The sequence below is a fragment of the Panthera onca genome, chromosome A1 (assembly GCF_046562875.1).
Source record: "Panthera onca isolate mPanOnc1 chromosome A1, mPanOnc1 haplotype 2, whole genome shotgun sequence".
Taxonomy (NCBI): Eukaryota; Metazoa; Chordata; class Mammalia; order Carnivora; family Felidae; genus Panthera; species Panthera onca.
This window is the reverse complement of record NC_138339.1, coordinates 77,940,361-77,968,309: the sequence shown is the minus strand read 5'-3', so window position 1 is coordinate 77,968,309 and position 27,949 is coordinate 77,940,361. Positions and strand designations below refer to the sequence as shown.

The 27,949-nt window shown below is 36.0% G+C and overlaps 1 long non-coding RNA gene across 1 annotated transcript in view; it reads right to left on the bottom strand.

Annotated features, from left to right (window-relative positions):
• LOC132681134 (uncharacterized) overlaps positions 1-27,949 on the bottom strand; it is a 121,634-nt gene that overhangs the window by 92,210 nt on the left and 1,475 nt on the right. Inside the window, exon 2 of the long non-coding RNA XR_013553999.1 lies at positions 11,988-12,074. This is a non-coding gene — a long non-coding RNA (uncharacterized LOC132681134). The remainder of the gene's footprint in view (positions 1-11,987; positions 12,075-27,949) is intronic.

The window sequence follows — 27,949 nt, the reverse complement described above, 5'->3', positions numbered from 1 at the left end:
AATCTGCATTCAAGTACACTGCAATAGAGAATCAATAATAATAAAGCCGTGACTTATATTTTTGCCACATCTTTTTGTCAATGGAACTTCAAACATCTGAATCACAAATACCAGACCATTTACTAGTTTTCAGAACCAAATAGCTTTAGATTCTGAAATTAAATTTCACTACGCAAATGTTTAATAGACATGGAGGATATTTTTCTTTCATTCTTTAGAGAAATAATAAAGAATAAAGAGATCAAAATGACACAATGGAAAGATCTTCGAAAGATTTTGATTTGAAAAATCTGTGTTTGTCTTTAGCTTTATGGCTTAAAGCAGAGTTTCTGAAATGTAAGTTAATATACATAACAGATTTCTTTAAAAAACTTTCTTGTGAATTCTCCCTGTTAATTTAGATTCTTAGAATATAATATTACCTACATTTCAAAATATAAGTAAAGACATCTCATGTTCATACCTCATACAAGTTTTAAAAAATTACCTATTGAATATTATCAGAATTTAAAAATCAATAAAATTTAAATCAATAATTTTTATTTAATGTATTGGATAATATAGATTCACCAAAAATGTACATGCTTATACTACCACAGACCATTTAAAAATTATTTCTTTTACCTTTTTTTTCTCATTAAACTACTAAAACACTTGGCCTTATCATGAATTCATTATGTGTATATTGAATCTTGTTTTTTCATTTCTTATTATCCTGAACAATTAAAGGTGTACATCATGGTGTCAGTCTGACCATGAATGCCAATAATAAATACCAGAACCATCACCACATGGCAAAATGCATTTACAGTTATTTTATACATGATCATAAAATTCATCAAACATTTTGAATAAAATAGAAATGACAAGTTAAGAATTACCCATCACATCAGAGGATGAGTCACTTAAATTTCCAAAACACAGATTCCTCATGTGCAAGTCAGTGAAGAGAATTGTGAACTTCATAACCGAGTAGGCTTTTTTTCTCCTTTTTCCATCCGTAATTCAATACAACACATTTACTATACATCTATTGAGTACACAATGTCAATAAATGTACAGGGTCTAAGATTTTACTCTACTTGAATGCGGTTAAGTTAGCCTGCCATAGTTTTATGGATATGACATGACTTGGGATTCCTAGGACAGAGTCAAAAATTTTATTATATATGGGCACAGAAAACTCCATGAACTTTATATTTGCATCATTTTTTCCCCAACCCAAATCCCATGGGGAGGACATGAAGTGGTCCAGATAGATACTGAGCGTGCCATGCGCCTGAATCATAGCTGAGGAACCCTAGGTTTAGGGAAGTTAAATATTTTATAATCGACTACAAACAAATCTGTCCTTTGCCTGGGAGGCAGACATTATCTTTATTATCCTGGACAGTACAAAAAATATGTCCTTGCTCTGGAAGAAGACACTATCTTTATTTTCCAAAGCTGTTTGCTATAAAAATATCTTTGAGGAGGCAGTCTGGAACAAAAGGCTGTCAGATGCACCAGACATTGTACCAGACAGTTGGGAGAATGGATATGAATAATTCAGTCTTTAGTTTCAAGGAGCTGACTAGTGATGGAGACCAACACTCAAATAATTTTACTATAAAATAAGTATTAAAGATAGCACTATGAATTAAGAGATTTATCCTGACATGGAAAGTCAGGGATGACTGAGACAGAGATCATTTTGGGCTGGGGATTAAGAATAAAGTAGAAGTAACTAATAAGGAACAAAGGGACCAAGATGACACAACGGAAAAATTTGGTTTTAATATACTCTGGATTCTGTCATTAACTAGCTCTAGGTCTCAGAGAAGCCTGAAATTTAAGTTAATATGCACATCTTAAAAACACTTAAAAAAATGAATTTACCCTACTAGTTTATTGTATTACAATGTAATTCACAAAGGAAAACACTGCATACAAAAGCTTAGCCAATGCAAGATCTAATTCCTAATTCACCACCAACCCCTTTCACATTATGCTCTGTAGTAGTCAATACTACAGACTAAATGTTTGTGTCCACACACCCCCCCCCCTTAAATCTTTATGTTGAAGACCTAACCCCCAATGTGATGCTATCTGGAGGTGGGATTAGATTTAGATTAGGTCATGAGAATAGGAACGTCATGAAACGATTGGTGCCCATATAAGAGGGAGGCAAAGATCTCTCTCTCCATAAGCAAGCACTGAGGAAAGGCTATAAGAGCACACACAGCAAGAAGGTAGCACTCTACAAGCTAGGAAAGGGGCCCTTACCAACACCTGAATTTGTCAGTACCTTGTTCTTACAGAACCAGGAGTAACAAATGTCTGTTGTTTAAGCCACAGACCAGTCTCTGGTATTTTGTTATAGCAACCTGAGCTGAAAGACACACTCAATAACCTGGCATAATAAGGGTGCTGAAACATTTGAATCCTAAATAACATCCTTAAATTTTGGAATGGTTTCTCTAATGCAAGGGTTTTAATATATGGTTCAGTATTTATCCATAAAACATATTTAACACTTTTCTTTATTTATTTTCTCTTGGCCACTTTAACTTGATTTGATTTTGAAAAATAAATTATACTCTTCACCTCAGTTTGCAATGTACTGTAACTGTTTTTAAATTTCTAATGAATTCTACCACAAAGGTGAGGCACTTAATCTGTAAAATATCTTTGGATGTTTTGACATTGAAAACACTAGATAACTGTAGGGTACTATTCTTGATATTAATATTTATGCTATGATACTAAGTGGGAAAAAGTATCATTTTAAAAATTCATTGTAAGCCTGCAATCATTGAGATTAAGAATGATAATTCAAAATAATAACTCATGGCTCATTTCTGTCTGTAAATAGAAAATTTGAAAGTCAAATCTAATTAGAAAATATCATCATTCTTACAAATGATTCATAACCTGAATTGTGATTCTTTTTTCCTCTGTTTGCAGTTCTGTTCTGATAGAGCTTTATTCCCCACATGACATTTTGATTCTACCTATGGGCATTTTCTATGAAAAGTGATGTCAATCTTAATCAGGTCTAAATTCCCCTTGGTAACATATTTTGTGTTAAATTTGAGGTGGACAGAGGAGGAGGAATCTCATTTTAACAGAACAGACACCTGGCAATCAGTTACCAAAATATAGCTATCACATGGCTTTAAGCCACAGAAAGTCCTTCTGTATTTTAGAAATTCAAAAAATTTTAGTAGGAAAATGGCTTTCAAATAATCCGTTCAGTAATAACATAGTAACATTTAAATCACTTTAAATGGCAGTTTTACCACTGAACACTTTCCTTCTTTTCTTTTTTTCTTTCTTATTTTTCTTCTTCTTTTTTTTGTAAATTTACAGTGATAATAATTTTCCCTGGACAACATCCTATTTCATCTATTTTGTAAAACGTTTATGCAGAGACAGACATTGCTTATGTTCTCCTTTTACCTTTAGGGAAGAAGCTTCTGCGCTTTTAAAAATCTTTAATCGTTCTATCATCCTCTTTTCAACTAAACCCATTAAATTTACATAAATCAGTTTGAGAGTAGAAAAGAGTTTTGACTACATAAGATGCATTATGACACTTTACAGTTAATTTGGGTTTTAATTTGGCTTCATTATATAGAAAATGACACTCTAGGCCTGATATTCAATTCAAGAGCAGCCAGTAAAACAATTATTGAATCTCATCCCTATAGCACTGAGGAAATGTATAAAATCTGTGACAACATAAGCAATCTATTATAGTATTAGACATATGACTTTTTATACACTTTAGCAATTATTGATGTTTTTTTTTTCCTTACCTCAAGAGGCACAGATTATCTCTTTCTTGTATTAAACACAAAAGAAAGCAAAGAATATTTACATATGATTATAGGAAAAAATGCCATCCTTAAGAAAATTACTAGACCCTATTTTCTAACTTTTATTTTGAAATAACAGACCCACAAGAAGTTACAAAGAGAGTACATACAGGTTCCATGCATCTGTTATCATTTTTTCCCCACTGGTTATGTCTTCTATAATTATAAGAGAATATCAAAATAAAAAAAAAAAACTGGTATTTGTACAATGAATGTTTAAAAGTTTTATGTCATTAGGGCACCTGGGTGGCTTAGTGGGTTAAGCTTCTAACTCTTGATTTCAGCTCAGGTTATGACCCCACAGTTCGTGAGATTGAGCACCACAGTTGGGCTCTGCACGGACAGTGTGGAGGCTACTTGGGATTCTTTCTCGCTCTTTCTCTGCTGCTTCCCTCACTCGTTTGAGTTCTGTCTCTCAAAATAAATAAACATAAAAAACGTCTTATGTCATTTATCTTACATGTAGACTCATTACTAATCCTTTTAGTAATAACAATCAAGATAATACAATCAAAATATAGCTCTATTTCATCACTACAAAGATATTCTGCATTCCATCCTTTTATAGGTACACTCACCCCCTTCCCCCTCACACTCTATAATCGGTTGAATAACATACCTCAAAAATGTGTTTCTTTCCAGAACCTAAAGAATGTGTCCAATAAGGATACATAGATATAGGGTCTTTGTAGGAACAATTAGTTAAAGGTTTTTAGATGAAAAAATGCTATACTTAACAATGGAAGCTAAATCCAACAACTTGTGCCCTTATGAGAAGAGGAGAGGATGTATAAAAAACACGGGGAAGAAAGTCATGTAAAGACAGAGACTGAGACTGAAGTTATGGAACAATGAGCCAAGGAAAGGCAAGGATTATTGGCAACCACCAAAAGCCAGGAGAGGTGTGGAAAAATTTCTTTCTCAGTGACTCTGGAGGGAATGGTGTTGATACTTTGATTTCAGATTTCTAGCCTCCAGAACTGTGAGGATAAATTCCTGTTGTTCCAAGCTGCCTGGTTTGTGGTACAGTATCCCTTGCTTTTTGAAAGTTCAATGTGTCACTTCACCTTTATTTTATTCATTTTTTAATTTATTTTTCAGTTACTCTATAGTTAACATACAGTTCATTAGTTTCAGGTGTGCAATATAATGGTTCAACCATTCTGTGCATTACAGAATGCTTATCATGGTAAGTGTACTCTTGACCCCTTCAGCTATTTCACCCATCTCCCCACCTACCTCCCCTCTGTATGCCACTATGCTTTTCTAAAGGATCTATATTAGTACCTAGTTTTGCTAACTGAAAGAAATCCAAAGAGGACTTTCTCTTTTGCAAAAAGAAGAGGGAAAAATGGCAAAAAGTGAAAAAAGCATTCAGCATTCAGTGAGCCCTTACAGGAGGTCACCAACCTCCTTTCCTGATCACTACACTCAGCATCAAGCTACCATAGCTGTGAACTGTGTCTGTGAGCATCTGTGCTTTATCTTGATTTATTTTGTGCGTCCATTAGTGAGCAGTGTCCTAAGGTATCAGAAAAGACTAAGAGAGTGCTTTTGGGGAGGTCTAGAAATGCTTAAAAAGTTTTCCATGTAAATTAACAGTAACTGCTTTTTCACTTTACACCACTTGGGCTTAAGAAAGATTTCATCGAAACACTCTACTTTTGGATAGTAGGGAAAGCTACACTTTGTTACAGGAACTCTAGGAAACTCAATAGATCATTCTTAAATGCTGACTAAAACTAATATGTTCTCTAGCTCTATAATTTTATCATTTAGGGAATGTTATATAAATGGAATCAAACACTAAGTGACCTTTTGAAATGGCTTCTTCACTCAGAATAACACCCTTGAGATCCATCCAAGTAGTTCCATGTATCACTAGTTCATTCCCTTTTATCACGGAGTAGTATTCCACAGTATCGCTGTAGCAGACACTGTTTCATCATTCTCCTCTCCAGGAACATTTTGAATGCTTCCAGGTTTGGGCTATTATAAATAGAGTTGCTATGAACAGGTTTTAATATGCTTTAATTTCTCAAAAATAAGTGACCTGGAGTCTGATTATTGGGTCATATGGTAAGTATATGTTTACTTCATTTTTTAAAGGAAAGTGACAGATTATTTTTCATAGGTTTTCATAGGTTTCATTTTGTTGATGTAATAGATGTATAATGGTATCTTTCTGTGGTCTTAATCTTCATTTCCCTAATGGCTAGTGAGGTTGAATATCCTTCCATGTGCTTTACTTTCCATTTGTATATCATCTTCACTTACATGGCTCTTTATGTTCTTTGCCCAATACCTAGTTGAATTGATTTTTTTCTCTATTTTGTTTTTCCTTCAAGAGTCAAAAGACAAAGGTACAGAGAAAATGGTGGATCAGGTCCTAAGAATCCAAACTGGGGTGATTTCTGTGAATATTTTTTTTTATTTTAATTTTAATTTAATTTTATTTCATTTTCTTTTTGCCTCATATATATCAGACTGAATAGATGAGTACTGGTAAAGGCACCAATCTAGAAATGTCAATGGGGACAAAAAAAGAAAAAAAAGAAGGAGAAAAATAAACCTTTTTCTTTCTAGAAAAATGACCAGGAAAAGTAGAGGCTAGTAAGATGGAAACAGTTCAATGATAACTCCTCTACTTTAGGCAAGCGCCAAAGAAAATACCGTGGCCCCACCACCAGCCCTCTCCCCAAATCCAAGTGGAAAGCCTACATGTCCAAACTTATCAGACTGTAATGGCTCACAAATTTCCATCAGGGTGTTGTGAGTATGGAACTGGGCCTTTCACACAAAATAAGTGGCAGTAAGCCCCGAGTGTGATGTCGGTGAAGATCACATGGGAAGCCTATACTTTTTCCCCATGTATCAATGACGTGCCCCTGCTCTCTCCAAAGGGATAGTTTCAGATAGTTTCCAGCAGTAATATGGTCTCCTTCTCCTCTCACGTAGGATACTATCAATGGAGATCTAGTAGGGAGCATGAACTAGCAAAACAGCACAGCAACCCAACCAGCCACCTGTCTAGCTGTGAGTAGTTCCTCTCTACTCAACCCTGTATGTCAAAAATTTTAAAAACTCGATGAATGGGCTCAGCAGAAGAATAGAGAAGAAAAATTAAAGAAACAGTGACCTTGAGATGAAACAATAAAAATTACCCAATCTGAAGAAAAGAGAAAACAGACTGAAGAAAAAAAAAGATAAATGCAATTTAGGGACATGTGGGAATCTAACAAAAGATCTAACATTCATGTTATTGGAGTCCCAAAGGGTAAAAGAAAATTGGGCCAGAAAAAGTATTTGAAGAAATAATGGCTAAACATTTCCCAAATTTAGCAAATGACATTAAGTTCAGATTCAACAGTTGAGAAAACCCTGAACAGGTTAATACAAAATAAATGCAAGCGATTACACATCAGTCACACTTCTAAAAAGTAAAGATCAGGAAAAACTCTCGAAAGCAGTCAGAAAAAAAAATGAAGAAAAGAAACCTTACTACCTAGAGGGAAAAAAGAATTTGAATAAAGGATTTGAATAACAGAGAATTTCTCATGAGAATTCACTGAAGCCAGAAAGAATTGGCATATTTTTCAAGTGCTAAGAAAAAAGAGAGAAAAGAAAAAGAAAAAGAAAAAACCTGTCAAACAAGAATTCTGTATCAAGTGACAATATACTTCAGAAATAAAGTACTGAGGGGGGAAAAAAGTGCTGAGAAAATAAATTGTCAAATAGGAATTTTATATCAAGAGAAAATATACTTCAGATGTAAAAGGGAAAACAGAATGGAGGAGCTGCCAAAAATTAAAAAATAGAGCTATGATATGATGCAGTAGTCACACTGTGGGTATACAGCCAAAGGAAAGGAAATCAGGATGTCAAAGAGATGCCAGAACTCCCATGTTCACTGCAGCATTATTCATAATAGCCAAGATATTGATGAGGGAATGTGGGGTAAGCTGAGGACAAAGTACAGGCTAACAGCATTCCCACCCAGGTGGAGTATGTGTGATATTCCTCGGACACTCCTGGCTACCCAAGAACAAAGGAAAGGGGTTTAAGTGCTTGCTCTGGTGGTGTGGGAAACAAAGGCAAATGAAAAATTAAATTCCCTTACTGCCTATAGCCCACTGGCAAGTCCCTGAAATCAGCAGAGCGACTTCCCTCTAGGAGCTCAGCTGCCTCAATGATGACACTTTGCTAGGTACAAAAGAGAATCTTGGCTTAACATTATCCTGATTCTCTCGGGAACCTCTAAGTCTACTTTAACATATAAAAATTTCTTTGGAAACTTCCTTTTATCTCAACTCCCCCAAGATATATGCTGCCTGGCTCCGAGCTTATGGCCTCCTGATATATATCTGAAGGGTCTCATGTGCGAGGTAATAAATGACATTTCCTAGCAACAGCCAGCCCTTCAAGGTCCTGGAGACGTTGCTTCCAAAATACCTTATAGACTTATTCTGTTTCTAAGGGTATATAATCAGTTACCTGTCACAACCCCAGTTCAGCTCTTCCTGCCCATGGGTCCTATCCCCGTGTCTTAATAAAATCACCTTTGTACATCTTCAAGAATTCTTTCTTGGCCTTGGGCTCCGGACCCCAACATCACCCCAAAACATCATCAATATGGAAACAACCTAAGAATCCATGATCAGAAGAATGAAGAAAAGGTGCCATATAATGAAACAATATTCAGCTATGAGAAAGAAGGAAATCCTGTCATTTGCAACAACATGGATGGAACTTGAGGGCATTTTGCCAATTAAATGAAATAAGACAGAGAAAGGCAAACACTGTATATCATTTATATATGGAATCTAAAAAAGCCAAACTCATGGAAACAGAGACTAGAATGGTAGTTACCAGGGAATGGGAGTTGGAGGAAATAGAGAGAGGTTGGTAAAAAGCCTTCAAGCAGACAAATAGACAAACCAAAAAGGGTAAATTAAGACATTCTCAGGTGAAGGAAACCTAAGAAAAATGTTCTCCAGTACACTTAGCCTAAAAGAATGGCTAAAAGAAAATTTTTAAACAGAAAGGAAAAAATAGGAAACTTGGAGCAATAAAAAACAAGAAAGAATAAGGAAAAAACAAAGTATGGGGAAATAAAATAGACATTTCTCCTCCTTTTGGGTTTTCTAAAATGTTTGACGATTGAAATAAAGATTACAATAGTATCTAATGTGTATTTCAAAGAAATATTTAAGACAGTGAAATTATAGGTGGAGCAAAACAGAAGGACAAAAGGAAGGAAAGATTCTATATTTAACCAAATTTTTAAAATGTTGACTCCAATAAAATGTGATATGTTTTGTATATAAAGTGTAATACCAAGAACAACCATGAAAAAATATGTATGTAGAGAAAGGGAGAGACAGAAACACACATAAAACACTGTAAATCAAAATGAAAAAATCAAAATGGAATTCTTAACAAATGGTCCACTAACCAACATGGATATAATAAAATATAAACAAAAAACTCTGCCCCAAAACAGAAAGAATAAGCAGAAAATAAAGTGGCAGATTTAAGCCCTAACATATCAAAAATTACATTAAAATAAGCCATATAAAAGACATTGGCAACACTGATTTTTAAAATTTTTTTTAACACTTATTTATTTTTAAGAGAGAGGGAAAGCTTGTGTGTGTGCAGGCATACCCGCCTGCATGCGGGGGAAGATCAGAGAGAGAGAGACAGAGGATTCCAAGCAGGCTCCAAGCTGTGGGAGCAGAGCAGCCAGATGGGGGGGCTCAAACTCAAAAACTTACCATGAGATCATGACCTGAGTTGAAATCAAGAGCCCATCACCCAACCAACTGGGCCATCCAGACACCCTAAGCAACACTTATTTTTAAAAAGGATCCAACAATACAAGGTCTGCAAGAAATTCTCTTCGAATATAATGATTGAGTTTAGCTGAAAATACAAAGCTGGGAAAAAAACCACATCATACAACCATTAATCAAATACAGCAGAAATAGGTATATTTTTATCAAATAGCGTAGATTTGCAAACAGAAAATTACTGGGTCAGAGAGGGACATTACATAAAGGTAAAAGGGTTAGTCCGTGTATAGCAATCCTAAATGTGTATGCATCAAATAACAGTACTGAAAAATATCAGTAAACAAAGTGAATAACAATGCCACTTTTGTATCAGTTGTGGAGACAAGGGTTTATATTTTTTAAATTTTTTAGATTTATTTACTTATTTTGAGAGAGAGAGAGAGAGAGAGAGCAAGTAGGGGAGGAGCAGAGAGAGAGAGGGAGAGGGAGAATTCTACACAGGGTCCGCAATGTCAGCACAGAGCCAGATGTGCGGCTCAAACTCAAAAACTGGGAGATCATGACCTGAGCCAAAACCAAGAGTCGGACACTTAATCAACTGAACCACCCAGGCGCCCCTGGACACAAGGGTTTTTAAAAACTGATACAATAGGGGTGCCTGGGTGGCTCAGTCGGTTAAACGACCGACTTCAGCTCAGGTCATGATCTCACTGTTCATGAGTTTGAGCCCCACATCAGGATCTGTGCTGACAGCTCGGAGCCTGAAACCTGCTTCTGATTCTGTGTCTCCCTCTCTCTCTGCCCTTCCCCCATTTAGGCTCTGTCTCTCCTTCCTTCAAAAATAAATAAACATTTAAAAACTGATACAACAGTTAGATAATCATCAAGGATATAGAATAACTCAATAATATTAGCAACAAACAGAATCTAATCATATTTACAGAACACTGAAATCAACAGCACAAGGATACCTATTCTTTACAAGAAACAAATATCAAAATATGCTGGGTCATAAAATAAACCTCAACAAATGTTAAAGAATTAAAATCATATAGGGTGTGTTCTCTGACCACAATGGAATCAATCTAGGAATCAGTAATAGAAAGAGAACAGGAAAATCTCCAATTATTTGGAAACTCAAAAACGCACATCTAAATAAACAAGGGAACAAAGAAAAACTTCAAAAATACATGGAACTGAATAAAAATGAAAATATAATGTATCAGTATCTGTTGGAAGCAGCTAAAGTAATTTTGAGAGGGAAAACAGCATTAAATCCTTACATTTAAATAGAGAAAGGTCTCAAAAAATTCAAGCCACTTATGAACTAGAAGAAGAACAAATTAAAAATACAAAGCAATCATAAGGAAGGAAATAATACTAGTAAGAGCCAAAAGCAATGGAATTGAAAAGAAAAAGGCAGTAAAGAAAACCAATAAAACAAAGGATACCACTAGAGACCCTGCACAAACACAACAAAAGCATAATAAGGTAATAATGCAAGCAAATACTCACATTTGACAACTTCAATGTTAGGAACCAATTCCGGGAAAAGTACAAACTACCACAATGTACCCAATTTGAAATAGATAATTTGAATAGCACCGTGACTATTCAGGAAATTGAAATTTTAATTTAAAGACTCTCAAAAAAGAAATCTCCAGGCCCAGACAGTTTTACTTGCAAATTCCATCAAATATTTAAAGAAAAATTAACATCAATTCTACACAACCTCTACCAAAAGTGGGGGGGGGACATTTTCCTACTCATTTTATGAAGTTTATCATTTATCAAAACCAGGGAGACAATACATAAAGAGTAAAGACCATATCCCTCATGATTCTGGTAAAAAAAAAGTCTTACAGTCAGTTAAGCATCTGACTTTGACTCAGGTCATGATGTCACGGTTCGTGAGGTCGAGCCCCGCGTCAGGCTCTGTGCTGACAGCTCAGAGCTTAGAGCCTGCTTTGGGTTCTGTGTCTTCCTCTCTCTCTACCCCTACTCTGCTCACACTCTGTCTCTCTCAAAAGTAAAATAATAAAAACCTCGACAAAATTAAAAAAAAAAGTCTTAAAATATTAGTAAATATAATTCAGTAATAAATGAAAAAAATACATATTATGACCAAGTGGTGTTTATACCAGGTATACAATGCTAGCTCAAAATGGAAAATCAGTTAATATAATCCATTATATCAACAGGCTAACAAAACATTTAGAAAAAAAATCAACAACTATTCATGATAAAAGCTCTCAGAAAAATAGGGATATAGATAGACTCGCACAAATTAAAGAACACCTACATAAAACATAAGGCAAATAATGACACTTACTTGTGAAAGAAATTTTTCCACCAAAGTTCAGGAACAAGGCAAGGGTTTCCACAGTCGTCACTGCTGTTCAAGATAGTTCTTCACGTTCTAACCAGTTCAATAAGGCACGAAAAGGAAATCAAATGCACACAAATTAGATGTTGAAATAAACCCCACTTTTTGCAGATAATTTGATGTCTTGAAAATACAGACTTTTCTTGTTTTTGCAGATAATTTAAAAATTCCGAAAAAAAATATAAACAAACTTTGAGAACAAATAAATTAATTCAGCAAAATCACAATATATGAGATTAACATACAAAAACCTATTGAACTTCTATATCCTAGAAATGAATACTTGGGAACTGAAATAATAATAATAGTAATAATAGTAGTAATAATAATAATAATAATAATAATAATAATAAAACAGTACCATTGTCACTGGGTGCAAGGGGGCTAAAAAGGAGAAAACTGGGGCATCATCAGCATACAAAGTATAATGTCCTCACACCAAATGTTCCAGAATAGGGCTTCCTCAAGACCTCACTGTAAGCCCCATTATGGCATTTTGCAGACCCTCTGAGAGCGCCTGCACCTGACCATGAGGCACTCCGGAGCGCAGGAGCAGCAAAAATCCCGCACCTGATCGCGAGATCCCTATGGCCGGCATCTGGAGGGGGCCTCACCTGGACAGCCAGGTGGAGACCCTTCATCGCATAGCTGTGTGGGCCAAAGTGGAACTGAGCGCTCTTTAACATACTAATAATATCGTAGCTCCCCTCCGAGGCAACCATGGGAGTATAGTAACAAGAAAAAATATGAGCATTTTTGTGTAAATTCAACAAAACATGTATATAGGCCTTGCATACTGAAAATTATAAAATAGTAATGAAATAAGATCTAAATAAATTGAAACACTATAAATGTATTTTAAGATTCAATGTGGTAAAAAAAAAATCAATTCTCAATTTATATGGTTTTAATGCAATTCTTATGAAAATTCCATCAAGTTCTTTTGTAGATATAGAGAAGATGATTCTAAAATTCATATGGAAAGGTAAGGCAACTAGAATATCAAAACCATTTTGAGAAAACATAATAAATTAGGAAGATTATTCTACCTGATCTCAAGACTTATTATACAGCCACAATAATCAAGACCATTATGTTAACAGAGGGATAGACACATATCAATAGAACAAAAAAAGAGGGCCTAGAAATGGTCTTACATAAGTATAGTCAGTTGTTTTTGATAAAGATACACAATCAGTTTCATGAAAAAAAAATGTCATTTCAGCAAATGATGGTGGAGCAATGAGAGATCCATAAACAAAATAAATAAATAAAACTCAAAATACATCATTGATTCAAATATATAACATAAAACAGTAAAAATCCTAGAAAATAGCAGAAATATCCTGGATCCAGGGCTTGATGAAGAGTTTCTAGACAGTACACCAAAGAAATGATCCATAAAAGAAAAAAAAATCAATAATTAGACTTTGTCATTCTGTAAAAAAAAAATAATAATAAGAGATGAAAAGATAAGGTAGACTTGGCGGAAATACTTGCAAACCTTACATGTAACCAAGGACTCATATCTCAAATATGGAAATAAATTTAGCCCTTTGTGTTTTTATCATTTTATAGTGTACTATATTCCAAATCTGTGTTGAAACAAATCAGCTAATTAGATCATGTTTGATGTAAATGTACAATTTTATATGAATGCAGTGGGAGGTGAACTTCATGAAGAAGTCCAGAAACTGGATATTTTTAATCATCTGTGACTAGAAAATAGGCCAAAGAACCATATATTTAACTAAAATCTTAAAAAATATCTTCTGCCCAGTAGTTTGGGGATGTTGTGACTCAATATTCCTGGCAAGTCATTGTGTATGAAGGATGTGCACACATCTACAGTTCATTCTCTGACAAAGCCTAGACGGTTAGAATCTTTGTTCTGTCCCTTTCATTTTTCCCATGTGACTCTCAAATCTTTGAGGCAGTGACTTGCTATACATTTTATTTCATTTGGCTAAGTTCTAGCTGGCTTTTAGTACATGAAGTCTTAGAATAAGCAGACAATCCATGCTTATAGAAGCCAGATCTTTAGCAGATAGATCAAAGCCAGAGTCTGAGAAGGATTGATTGTAAAGGGGAGTGAAGGAAATTTTGGGGTAACTGAAAGTTTCTATATCTTAATTATAGTGGTGGTTACATGACTATATATACATATACACATATGCATATATACACATGTGTATATGTATGTATATCTATGTATGTATATCTATATGTGTATATCTGTCAACATTTTTCAAGTGTTTTAAGTTGATGCTCTATCAAGTTTTGGGCTTTCATAGTAATTTTGGAGACCCCTCCACTTACTCTCAATGCTGGGAAACACTCACCAGCAGTTCTTTTTGATCTTGGGTAATCATCATCTATAGAAAATCACGTATATTTCTTCCTTCATTTATTGGGCATTTGATACAGCCCTATTCAGACTTTTTTTTTTCTGCAATCTCACTGTTTATTCCAACATATTCTCAGAGCCCACAGAACTACCTCTTGTTTTGCCATCAGAGACCATGGCTGTAGAAACAGCCTCTGGGGGAGCCTGTGTGGCTCAGTCAGTTAAGCATCTGACTTCAGCTCAGGTCATGATCTCATGGTTCATGAGTTCAAGCCCCTCATTGGGCTCTGTGGTGACAGCATGGAGCACCGAGCCTGCTTTGTATTCTGTATCTCTCTCTCTCTCTCTCTGCCTCTCCCCCACTCACATTCTGTCTGTCTCTCTCAAAAATAAATAAATAAATAAATAAACATTAAAAAAAAAGAAAAAAAAATAAACAGCCTCTGGTCTTTCATTGCCTCAAGGTGAATCAGTTATGATCCCAATGTATCTTACAAACCAAAGAGGACAAGTTCTAAGAAGTCTCACTGAAACCCTCTTCAATTGACTTAAACTTTGGTAGAAGGATTCTCCAAACCCTCTTACATATTTGCAATAGTCTTCAAAGAAATTATTTCCAAGGGGCTCCTGGGTGGCTCAGTTGGTTAAGCATCCCACTCTTGATTTCGGCTCAGGTCTTAATCTCACGTTTCCTGAGATTGAGCCACACGTCAGACTCTGCTGACAGCATGGATCCTGTTTGGGATTCTCTCTCACCCTCTCTTTCTGCCCCTCCCCTCCTTGCTCATGTTCTCTCTCTCTCTCTCTTTCTCTCAAAATAAATAAACATAAAAAAAGAAATTCTTGTTCTAATATAGATCTCTTCTCTTCTCTACATTTGGGTTATAAAACTAGGTCCTGGTTTTCTATTCTGCAAGTTTTATTTTATGTGGCCTGGCACCTCATGGCTGGACTTTTCTTGGACTTTTAGTCAAAACCTTCATGAAGCTTCCCATTTTAATATTATATTTTAGAAAAACAAAATAGGTAAAAATTCAAATATTAAAAAGATAAGGGGGCACCTGGGTGGCTCAGTCAGCTAAGCTTCTGACTTCAGCTCAGGTCGTGATCTCATTGTTCATGAGTTTGAGCCCTGCACCAGGCTCTCTACTGTCAGCGTGGAGCCCATGTGGTTCCTGTCTCCCTCTCTGTCTCTGCCCCTCCCCAGCTTGTGCTTTCTCTCTGTCTCAAAAATGAATAAAAACATTTTAAAAACGAAAAAAAAAGATAGACAACAAATGTTTTCACCCCATTCCATACATCCTCCCTACATACAAACACTCTTTGCAGTTTATTGTGTTATATACGTACAGGTTCCCACATAGAAGTATCATATAAATAATGATATATGTTATGTGCCTTAGGTTATTTTGCGGCATATGCTTTCTTCTCTCAAGAATACATTTACTAATTTTTCAATATCAGTATGAGAGATTTATCTCAATTTTTAGTGGCTGTATGGTATTTCCTGGTGTGAATATAGCCAGTCCCTTATTGCAGGGTATATAAGATTTTTTGTCTTTTGATATAACAAATACTGCAGCAATGGAGAACTTTTTATGTATTTTCAAAGACATAAATGGGCTTATTTTATATGATAAAAAACTAAAATTAAAATTTCTAAATCAAAGGGTATTGTGATTACATATTTTGATGTATATTGCCAAGTTGCTCTCAAATCTGTCAAGCTAATTTAGATTTTTAGCAATGGGAACTGTTTTCCTATACCCCTGTAATGCTGTCTTATCAAACAGTGGACTTTAACAATGTAAGAGAAGAAAAGTGATACCTCATCTTCACAAATCATGTCCTTTGTATATTTTCTATTTGGCTGTTAGTTCTTTTCTCCTTGTGATTTGTTCATACTCTGGTTGTATTAAGTCTACCACTTAGAGTGAAAATTTCCCTCCAGTTTGTATTTTATATTATCATTTCAGGATATTTTTGCTTTGCAGTAACTTCTATGTCCTATTTTTAATGCCTTTTTCCTTTTTTTACAGATTCTAGGAATTTCATCTTGCTTATAAATTTTATTACCATCACAAAATACTTATGGTTTTAATGTTTATGCATATTTAATTTTCTAAGCCACTGTAATGTCATCTTAAGAAGTATTGAAATATTGAAACTGTACCAGAAGACATTTCTATTTCATTCATTTCATATACTGCATGCCCAAAGAATACGTAAGAGAAAACAACTTTGGAACATCCTGCATTTATGGGTTAGATAAAGTTCTTTCTCTAAGTTGTAGACTTCTGACTCAATTGTTCTTAGATTTTAGGCTGTTTGAAAAACATAATATGTAATAATTGTATTCTCTATTTCTATATTGTTTTCTACACTGAAAATTACTGAAACATGCATTACCTAAATTATGTCTGATAACAAGTATGTAAAAAATTAGTCCAATATAGCCATCTTTATTTTTAATTTTTTTTATTTTGAGATAATTATAGTTTCACATGTAATTGAAAGAAATAATACAGAGAGCTAACATGTACCAGTTATCCAACGGTAACATCTTGCAAAACTATAGTATAATACCACAACCAGGTACTAGTCTTATTTCACAGTAGAAATATACTGAAGAATGTCTTATTTGGTATCAATAATCTTCAAATAAGCAGATAGCCAATTAGGTGAAAGCTAGAAGTATATTTGCAATAGGGGAAAAAAAACTAAGCTTAAACTTAAGAAATGTGTGTAAAAGGAAATGTCTTCATAAGGAAAATTATATATTTCTAAAAGACACAAAAGGAGATTCGAACAAATGAAAACACATGCATACAAACACTCAACATCATAAAGATGATTATTTGTAAATTTCATTCCAACAAATATACTATTAGGTTTTTAAATTTTTCTTCCTAGAAATAGATGGGTCATTATATGAAAAACTAGTAGTAAGAGTAGTCAAGAAACTTTTAAAAGAGAGCAATGAGAACAGACTAGTTCTACCTCTAAATAAAGTAATATTATGTTTTAGAACATGGACAGATAGCATGAAGCAGAATAAAAACATTCAAAAACAGACCCCAGAGAAGAAACAAAAAACAAAAAAATATTAGAATATGGTACAGGTGGCATTTCAAACCAGTAAGGAAAAGATAGACTTTTATATAAATAGTATTATAACAACTTCATATCTTCATAGAAACAATTAAAATTCCTCACATCAAAAATCAGTATAAATTCAAAATAGATTTTTAATTCAAAAGAAAAAATAAGTAAACCTAGATATATATGAGGAGAAACACAGGTGAATTCCTTTTATTCAAGAGTTAGAGAAAAATCTTCCTAACTATGGCTTATAACTTAGAAGAAATAAAGAAATGATTGGTTGTTAGGTCCGGAGAAACAAAAAACAATAAGAAAAGAAACATTTGGGAGGAAAAGCAAATGACACAATGAGAAAAATATTTATAAGTTTTCTCTGAGACAAAATATGCCTAATATATAAAGAAGTCATAGAAATTAAGTCAAATGCGAGTTACAACTGATCTTCGCATACCGGAATGTCCGCTTGATAATGCCTGATGAGTGCATGCATGATAGATGAAAGAATGTATCTAAGAATAAGAGAACTTCTTTTCTACCTAAAGGAAAGTTCTACAGAAACCAGAGAGAAAACATCTTTCTAAGGAAAGGTAATACATAGAATGCGTTTTAGAATCATAAAATTTTTAAATTGGAAGATTTTGTTGATTGTTAAAGCAATTACACCTACACATTCAATACACGTTCACTCACTTTTTATAAATTTCAGAAGTTTGGAAATTACTTTTTTAAACTTGATTCTTTCCCTCTCCCCCAATTTGAGACTTTTTTTTAAATATTTTTTTAAAGTTTTTATTGGGGGGTTCCGGAAGATGGCGGCGTAGGAGGACGCGGGGCTCACAGCGCGTCCTGCCGATCACTTAGATTCCACCTACACCTGCCTAAAGAACCCAGAAAACCGCCAGAGGATTAGCAGAACGGAGTCTCCGGAGTCAAGCGCAGACTAGAGGCCCACGGAAGAGGGTAGGAAGGGCGGCGAGGCGGTGCGCGCTCCACGGACTGGCGGGAGGGAGCCGGGGCGGAGGGGCAGCTCGCCGGCCAAGCAGAGCCCCCGAGTCTGGCTGGCAAAAGCGGAGGGGCCGGACAGACTGTGTTCCAACAGCAAGCGCGACTTAGCGTCTGGGAGGTCATAAGTTAACAGCTCTGCTCGGAAAGCGGGAAGGCTGGAGGACAAAGGGAGGGAGAGCTGCTGAGCCCCCGGACGGCAGAGCTCAGCTTGGCGGGGAACAAAGGCGCCAGCGCCATCTCCCCCGCCCATCCCCCAGCCAAAATCCCAAAGGGAACCAGTTCCTGCCAGGGAACTTGCTCGCTCCGCGCAAACACCCAACTCTGTGCTTCTGCGGAGCCAAACCTCCGGCAGCGGATCTGACTCCCTCCCGCTGCCACAGGGCTCCTCCTGAAGTGGATCACCTAAGGAGAAGCGAGCTAAGCCTGCCCCTCCAGCCCCCGTGCACCTTGCCTACCCACCCCAGCTAATACGCCAGATCCCCAGCAACACAAGCCTGGCAGTGTGCAAGTAGCCCAGACGGGACACGCCACCCCACAGTGAATCCCGCCCCTAGGAGAGGGGAAGAGAAGGCACACACCAATCTGACTGTGGCCCCAGCAGTGGGCTGGGGGCAGACATCGGGGTCGGACTGCGGCCCCGCCCACTAACTCCAGTTATACTCCACAGCACAGGGGAAGTGCAATGCAGGTCCTCACCACGCCAGGGACTCTCCAAAATGACCAAACGGAAGAATTCCCCTCAGAAGAATCTCCAGGAAATAACAACAGCTAATGAACTGATCAAAAAGGATTTAAATAATATAACAGAAAGTGAATTTAGAATAATAGTCATAAAATTAATCGCTGGGCTTGAAAACAGTATACAGGACAGCAGAGAATCTCTTGCCACAAAGATCGAGGGACTAAGGAACAGTCACGAGGAGTTGAAAAACGCTTTAAACGAATTGCAAAACAAAATGGAATCCACGATGGCTCGGCTTGAAGAGGCAGAGGAGAGAATAGGTGAACTAGAAGATAAAGTTATGGAGAAAGAGGAAGCTGAAAGAAAGAGAGATAAAAAAATCCAGGAGTATGAGGGGAAAATTAGAGAACTAAGTGATACACTAAAAAAAAATAATATATGCATAATTGGTATCCCAGAGGAGGAAGAGAGAGGGAAGGGTGCTGAAGGGGTACTTGAACAAATTATAGCTGAGAACTTCCCTGAACTGGGGAAGGAAAAAGGCATTGAAATCCAAGAGGCACAGAGAACTCCCTTCAGACGTAACTTGAATCGATCTTCTGCACGACATATCATAGTGAAACTGGCAAAATACAAGGATAAAGAGAAAATTCTGAAAGCAGCAAGGGATAAACGTGCCCTCACATATAAAGGGAGACCTATAAGACTCGGGACTGATCTCTCCTTTGAAACTTGGCAGGCCAGAAAGGCTTGGCACGATATCTACAGTGTGCTAAACAGAAAAAATATGCAGCCGAGAATCCTTTATCCAGCAAGTCTGTCATTTAGAATAGAAGGAGAGATAAAGGTCTTCCCAAACAAACAAAAACTGAAGGAATTTGTCACCATGAAACCAGCCCTACAACAGATCCTAAGGGGGATCCTGTGAGACAAAGTACCAGAGACATCACTACAAGCATAAAACATACAGACATCACAATGACTCTAAACCCATATCTTTCTATAATAACACTGAATGTAAATGGATTAAATGCGCCAACCAAAAGACATAGGGTATCAGAATGGATAAAAAAACAAGACCCATCTATTTGCTGTCTACAAGAGACTCATTTTAGATCTGAGGACACCTTTAGATTGAGAGTGAGGGGATGGAGAACTATTTATCATGCTCCTGGAAGCCAAAAGAAAGCTGGAGTAGCCATACTTATATCAGACAAACTATACTTTAAATTAAAGGCTGTAACAAGAGATGAAGAAGGGCATTATATAATAATCACAGGGTCTATCCACCAGGAAGAGCTAACTATTATAAATGTCTATGCGCCAAATACCCGAGCCCCCAGATATATAAAACAATTACTCATAAACATAAGCAACCTTATGGATAAGAATGTGGTCATTGCAGGGGACTTTAACACCCCACTTACAGAAATGGATAGATCATCTAGACACACAGTCAGTAAAGAAACAAGGGCCCTGAATGATACATTGGATCAGATGGACTTGACAGATATATTTAGAACTCTGCATCCCAAAGCAACAGAATATACTTTCTTCTCGAGTGCACATGGAACATTCTCCAAGATAGATCATATACTGGGTCACAACACAGCCCTTCATAAGTTTACAAGAATTGAAATTATACCATGCATACTTTCAGACCACAATGCTATGAAGCTTGAAATCAACCACAGGAAGAAGTCTGGAAAACCTCCAAAAGCATGGAGGTTAAAGAACACCCTACTAACGAATGAGTGGGTCAACCAGGCAATTAGAGAAGAAATTAAAACATATATGGAAACAAACGAAAATGAAAATACAACAATCCAAACGCTTTGGGATGCAGCGAAGGCAGTCCTGAGAGGAAAATACATTGCAATCCAGGCCTATCTCAAGAAACAAGAAAAATCCCAAATACAAAATCTAACAGCACACCTAAAGGAAATAGAAGCAGAACAGCAAAGGCAGCCTAAACCCAGCAGAAGAAGAGAAATAATAAAGATCAGAGCAGAAATAAACAATATAGAATCTAAAAAAACTGTGGAGCAGATCAACGAAACCAAGAGTTGGTTTTTTGAAAAAATAAACAAAATTGACAAACCTCTAGCCAGGCTTCTCAAAAAGAAAAGGGAGATGACCCAAATAGATAAAATCATGAATGAAAATGGAATGATTACAACCAATCCCTCAGAGATACAAACAATTATCAGGGAATACTATGAAAAATTATATGCCAGCAAATTGGACAACCTGTAAGAAATGGACAAATTTCTAAACACCCACACTCTTCCAAAACTCAATCAGGAGGAAATAGAAAGCTTGAACAGACCCATAACCAGCGAAGAAATTGAATCGGTTATCAAAAATCTCCCAACAAATAAGAGTCCAGGACCAGATGGCTTCCCAGGGGAGTTCTACCAGACATTTAAAGCAGAGATAATACCTATCCTTCTCAAGCTATTCCAAGAAATAGAAAGGGAAGGAAAACTTCCAGACTCATTCTATGAAGCCAGTATTACTTTGATTCCTAAACCAGACAGAGACCCAGTAAAAAAAGAGAACTACAGGCCAATATCCCTGATGAATATGGATGCAAAAATTCTTAATAAGATACTAGCAAATCAAATTCAACAGCATATAAAAAGAATTATTCACCATGATCAAGTGGGATTCATTCCTGGGATGCAGGGCTGGTTCAACATTCGCAAATCGATCAACGTGATACATCACATTAACAAAAAAAAAGAGAAGAACCATATGATCCTGTCAATCGATGCAGAAAAGGCCTTTGACAAAATCCAGCACCCTTTCTTAATAAAAACCCTTGAGAAAGTCGGGATAGAAGGAACATACTTAAAGATCATAAAGGCCATTTATGAAAAGCCCACAGCTAACATCATCCTCAACGGGGAAAAACTGAGAGCTTTTTCCCTGAGATCAGGAACACGACAGGGATGCCCACTCTCACCGCTGTTGTTTAACATAGTGCTGGAAGTTCTAGCATCAGCAATCAGACAACAAAAGGAAATCAAAGGCATCAAAATTGGCAAAGATGAAGTCAAGCTTTCGCTTTTTGCAGATGACATGATATTATACATGGAAAATCCGATAGACTCCACCAAAAGTCTGCTAGAACTGATACATGAATTCAGCAAAGTTGCAGGATACAAAATCAATGTACAGAAATCAGTTGCATTCTTATACACTAACAATGAAGCAACAGAAAGACAAATAAAGAAACTGATCCCATTCACAATTGCACCAAGAAGCATAAAATACCTAGGAATAAATCTAACCAAAGATGTAAAAGATCTGTATGCTGAAAACTATAGAAAGCCTATGCAGGTAATTGAAGAAGATATAAAGAAATGGAAAGACATTCCCTGCTCATGGATTGGAAGAATAAATATTGTCAAAATGTCAATACTACCCAAAGCTATCTACACATTCAATGCAATCCCAATCAAAATTGCACCAGCATTCTTCTCGAAACTAGAACAAGCAATCCTGAAATTCATATGGAACCACAAAAGGCCCCGAATAGCCAAAGTAATTTTGAAGAAGAAGACCAAAGCAGGAGGCATCACAATCCCAGACTTTAGCCTCTACTACAAAGCTGTCATCATCAAGACAGCATGGTATTGGCATAAAAACAGACACATAGACCAATGGAATAGAATAGAAACCCCAGAACTAGAGCCACAAACGTATGGCCAACTCATCTTTGACAAAGCAGGAAAGAACATCCAATGGAAAAAAGACAGTCTCTTTCACAAATGGTGCTGGGAGAACTGGACAGCAACATGCAGAAGGTTGAAACTAGACCACTTTCTCACACCATTCACAAAAATAAACTCAAGATGGATAAAGGACCTGAATGTGAGACAGGAAACCATCAAAACCTTAGAGGAGAAAGCAGGAAAAGACCTCTCTGACCTCAGCCGTAGCAATCTCTTACTCGGCACATCCCCAAAGGCAAGGGAATTAAAAGCAAAAGTGAATTACTGGGACCTTATGAAGATAAAAAGCTTCTGCACAGCAAAGGAAACAACCAACAAAACTAAAAGGCAACCAACGGAATGGGAAAAGATATTTGCAAATGACACATCGGACAAAGGGCTAGTATCCAAAATCTATAAAGAGCTCATCAAACTCCACACCCGAAAAACAAATAACCCAGTGAAGAAATGGGCAGAAAACATGAATAGACACTTGTCTAAAGAAGACATCCGGATGGCCAACAGGCACATGAAAAGATGTTCAACGTCGCTCCTTATCAGGGAAATACAAATCAAAACCACACTCAGATACCACCTCACGCCAGTCAGAGTGGCCAAAATGAAGAAATCAGGAGACTATAGATGCTGGAGAGGATGTGGAGAAACAGGAACCCTCTTGCACTGTTGGTGGGAATGCAAATTGGTGCAGCCGCTCTGGAAAGCAGTGTGGAGGTTCCTCAGAAAATTAAAAATAGACCTACCCTATGACCCAGCAATAGCACTGCTAGGAATTTATCCAAGGGATACAGGAGTACTGATGCATAGGGGCACCTGTACCCCAATGTTTATAGCGGCACTCTCAACAATAGCCAAATTATGGAAAGAGCCGAAATGTCCATCAACTGATGAATGGATAAAGAAATTGTGGTTTATATACACAATGGAATACTACGTGGCAATGAGAAAAAATGAAATATGGCCTTTTGTAGCAACATGGATGGAACTGGAGAGTGTGATGCTAAGTGAAATAAGCCATACAGAGAAAGACAGATACCATATGGTTTCACTCTTATGTGGATCCTGAGAAACATAACAGAAACCCATGGGGGAGGGGAAGGAAAAAAAAAAAAAAAAAAAAAAAAGAGGTTAGAGTGGGAGAGAGCCAAAGCATTAGAGACTGTTAAAAACTGAGAACAAACTGAGGGTTGATGGGGGGTGGGAGGGAGGGCAGGGTGGGTGATGGGTATTGAGGAGGGCACCTTTTGGGATGAGCACTGGGTGTTGTATGGAAACCAATTTGACAGTAAATTTCATATATTAAAAAATAAAAAATAAAAAAAAAATCAAAATAAAAAAAAAAAGAAATTAAGTCAAATGCTAACAATTCAATAAGAATATAGGCAAAATATACGAACAAATAAATCATAGAACAATAAATGCAAATGGATTTTAAAATCATATTTTAAAATGCCCAATCTCACTCATAATAAGCAAAAAATAATAATAATAAATAAGGGGAAAGTCATTTTATTTAGAAATATATAAAAGTTTGAAAACATTTTTTGGCTAAGGTGTAGGGAAACAAGAATGACCATTATTTTTCTGATGGTGATGCAAAGTAGTACAACTCATAAGGGGACTATACAATATCAAATGAAAAATGTGTATTTGCTCTCTAAATCAATAGTACCATTTTCAGGAATTTTTGCCAAATTACAAAGTTATAAAATAACCTTTGCACAAAGATATTCATTGCAGTATTGTATTAAATAATTAAAGGTTGGAGGCAACCAAATTGACCCTTAACAGAGAACTGAGGAGGGGCACCTGAGTGCCTCAGTCAGTTGAGCCTCCAACTTTTGATTTTGGCTCAGGTGAATATCCCAGGGTCATGGGATCCAGCCCCACAGTGGTCTCCGTGCTGATCATGGAGCCTGTTAAGATTCTCTCTCCCTCTCTCTCTCTTTCTCTCTCTCTCTCCTGCCCTTCACTCAAATGTACATGTGTATTCTTGCTCTCTCTCAAATACATTAATAAAATTAAAACAAAACAGAGAATGGAGGAATTAAACATATTATATCCACAGTGAAGTACTCTGTAATTGTAATTTTAAATTAATATTTGAATATCAACATTAACTCCATGAAATATACATAATCTTAACTGTATTCAATATAAATTGGTAGAGTACTCTTATTTAGTTCCCTGCTCTATTTCCAAACTTTCCTTTTATTAAAAGGACATCTTTTTTAATGTTTATTTATTCTGAGACAGAATTAGAGAGAGAGAGTGAGCAGGGGAGGGGCAGAGAGAGAGGGAGGGAGAGAGACAATCCCAAGTAGGTTTTGCGCTGTCAGAGCAGAGCACAATGCAGAGCTCAATCTTATAAAACACGAGATCATGACCTGAGCTGAAATCAAGAGTCAATGCTTAATCAACTGAGCCACCCAGGTGCCCCAAAAGGACATCTTTAATGAACACATTTTACAAAAATGTATCACTTATGTCTATTTTTATTTCTTAGAAAAATTACTAAGAGTAAAATTATTGGATAAAAGGATAAGAACAACCTTATAGGTTTTCATGTATATATCTAAATTTTCCTTAAGAAAAGTTATGCCTTTTTACACTTTCACCAATAATATAAGGAAATGTCACTTTGATAGCACTTATGCACATACTCTACAATCATTGGATTTGAATATTTTCCAACATGATAGATTAAAAAAAAACTGGTATCTCATAGATCTCATTAGAATCTTTGTTGTCTAGTAAAATGGAATAGTTTCTCAAAAATATCATTAATATTAATATTTATTTTTGAATTCCCCATCTGTGATCTTGTCCTGCCTCCCAATTCAGGTATTCAAATTTTTCTTATTTTAGTTTTTATAAATATTTTTAATACCAAAAATATTTATCTGTCAAACATTTTTCAAATTTATCCCCGTATGTGATTTTTATTTTTCAGCTTCTCCTTTTTAAAATTATATTTTGTGGGACACCTGGGTGGCGCAGTCAGTTAAGCATTTGACTCTTGGCTACAGTGCAGGTCATGATGTCATGGTTCATGGAATCCAGCCCTGTGTTGGGCTCTGAGCTGACTGAGGAGCCTGCTTGGGATTCTCTCTTTCTATCTTTCTCTCTTTGCCTCTCCCTTGCTCATACATGCACACGTGTGTGCACGTGCTCTCTCTCTCTCTCTCAAAATAAATAAATAAACATTAATAAATAAATAAATAAATAAATAAATAAATAAATAAATAATTTTGTGATTAATGCAAACAAATTCTATAATGTGAAAATTTGAAAGAATAAGTAGACAAATACAATGTATACTCCAAAACAGATGAAGGGCACAAAATATGAAGCATAAAGTAATGTTTCTTATAAACAATAACTTGGGGGCGCCTGGGTGGCTCAGTCGGTTAAGCATCTGACTTCAGCTCAGGTCATGATCTCACGGTCTATGAGTTCGGGCCGTGTCGGGCTCTGTGCTGACAGCTCAGAGCCTGGAGCCTGCTTCAGATTCTGTGTCTCCCTCTCTCTCTGACTCTCTCCTGCTCATACTCTCTCTCTCTCTCAAAAATAAATAAAAACATTAAAAACAATTTTAATAAAAAAATAAATAACTTGAAATTCATATGATTGACTTATTTCTGGGTTGGGTTTATGGATAGAAAATATCTCCTTTCTTTGGAAATTTAAAATCAGTCCGGACACACTGACCACTGGAACATGGGAACATCAACTTGGAACTCTATGAACTAGAGTGTTGTTGATGCGTGTAGTTCTCAAATTTCCTGTGCATAGAAGCATAGGTGAGGTTTACTTTCCAGAATGCACCTGATTTTTTGTTTTAAATATCAAAAAATATATTGACTAATAGAGTAAGTCCTTCAAATGTACACTTTCTAATTTGTAAAGTGTTGCCTTATTTTGGCTTCTCCAGACAGTGCCTCTTTTTAAGAAATTCAAATATACCTTCAAATGGACCATCTTTAAACTGCTACAATTATGCTACATATGCTGAAATTTTAAAAAGCACCATTTGGAACTAATTTGAGTTATATTAATTCTTGGTGTTAGGTTGAGCATGGTAGCTCAATGAATCTGACATGTTGTCATTAGATGAAAACTGTCTCCCTTTTGACTTTATAGTGTTTAAGCCAGATTTATCAATTATACTTGACTTTGTAGAAGATTCCAATAAATCAGTGCTGTAGCACATGTCAGTTATTATACAGCAAGTCAATGAAGTGTCAAATTCAAAATCCTAGAGAAATTCAGGTCCCAGAATATTAGAGAAGCCTTGAGATACCAAAACTTATCTAGTATCAGCATTAAAGTAGCAATCCTGAAACAACTCCCATAAAACTTACATTAGAATCTGAGGTTTCCTTTCAATATATACACATAGTAAAGAAATAAGAATTTTTCATCTAATCATTTATGGCCTTTTAAATTTAACGAACAAAAGTGGAAACTTAATTATCATTCTAAGTCCCTTTCCTTTTTTCAATCCTGGATAAAGACAAGTTTTATAATTTTTATTTCCAAAATAAAGTTTTAGGTCTTCATATATTCTCAGCCGCATTTAATGTATTAAGAGATTGATTATATAATTTTGGATGTCTGTGTCACTTTGTTTTTGCACCTGACTTAACATTTGTTCCTGCCATCAAGTCAGATCCTTCTGATGTTTTCAAACTCATCAATTTAGACATTTTAACATGTTTCAGATCCATTTTTTATTATTAAAATTAGAGAGTAGAATTCAGCATATTTAGTAAAGAAATAAATTTTACTTTCCACATTGCATTTCTAGGTTCAGCCATTTCAATGGGAATTTGAAAGATGAATTAGGGAATTGTAGCTGTTAATTGATCTGATTCTCTAATTAGCAGGATAGACATCTGGCCATTGATTTTTTTCTTCCAAGAATTTTGGCTGTTGGATAACAGAAGGTACTCACTTGCTACGGGAATGGTGAACATCACATTTTGAAAGCTACTGCATTAGCAGTGTCGTAAGCAATTGTGTCAGAATAAAT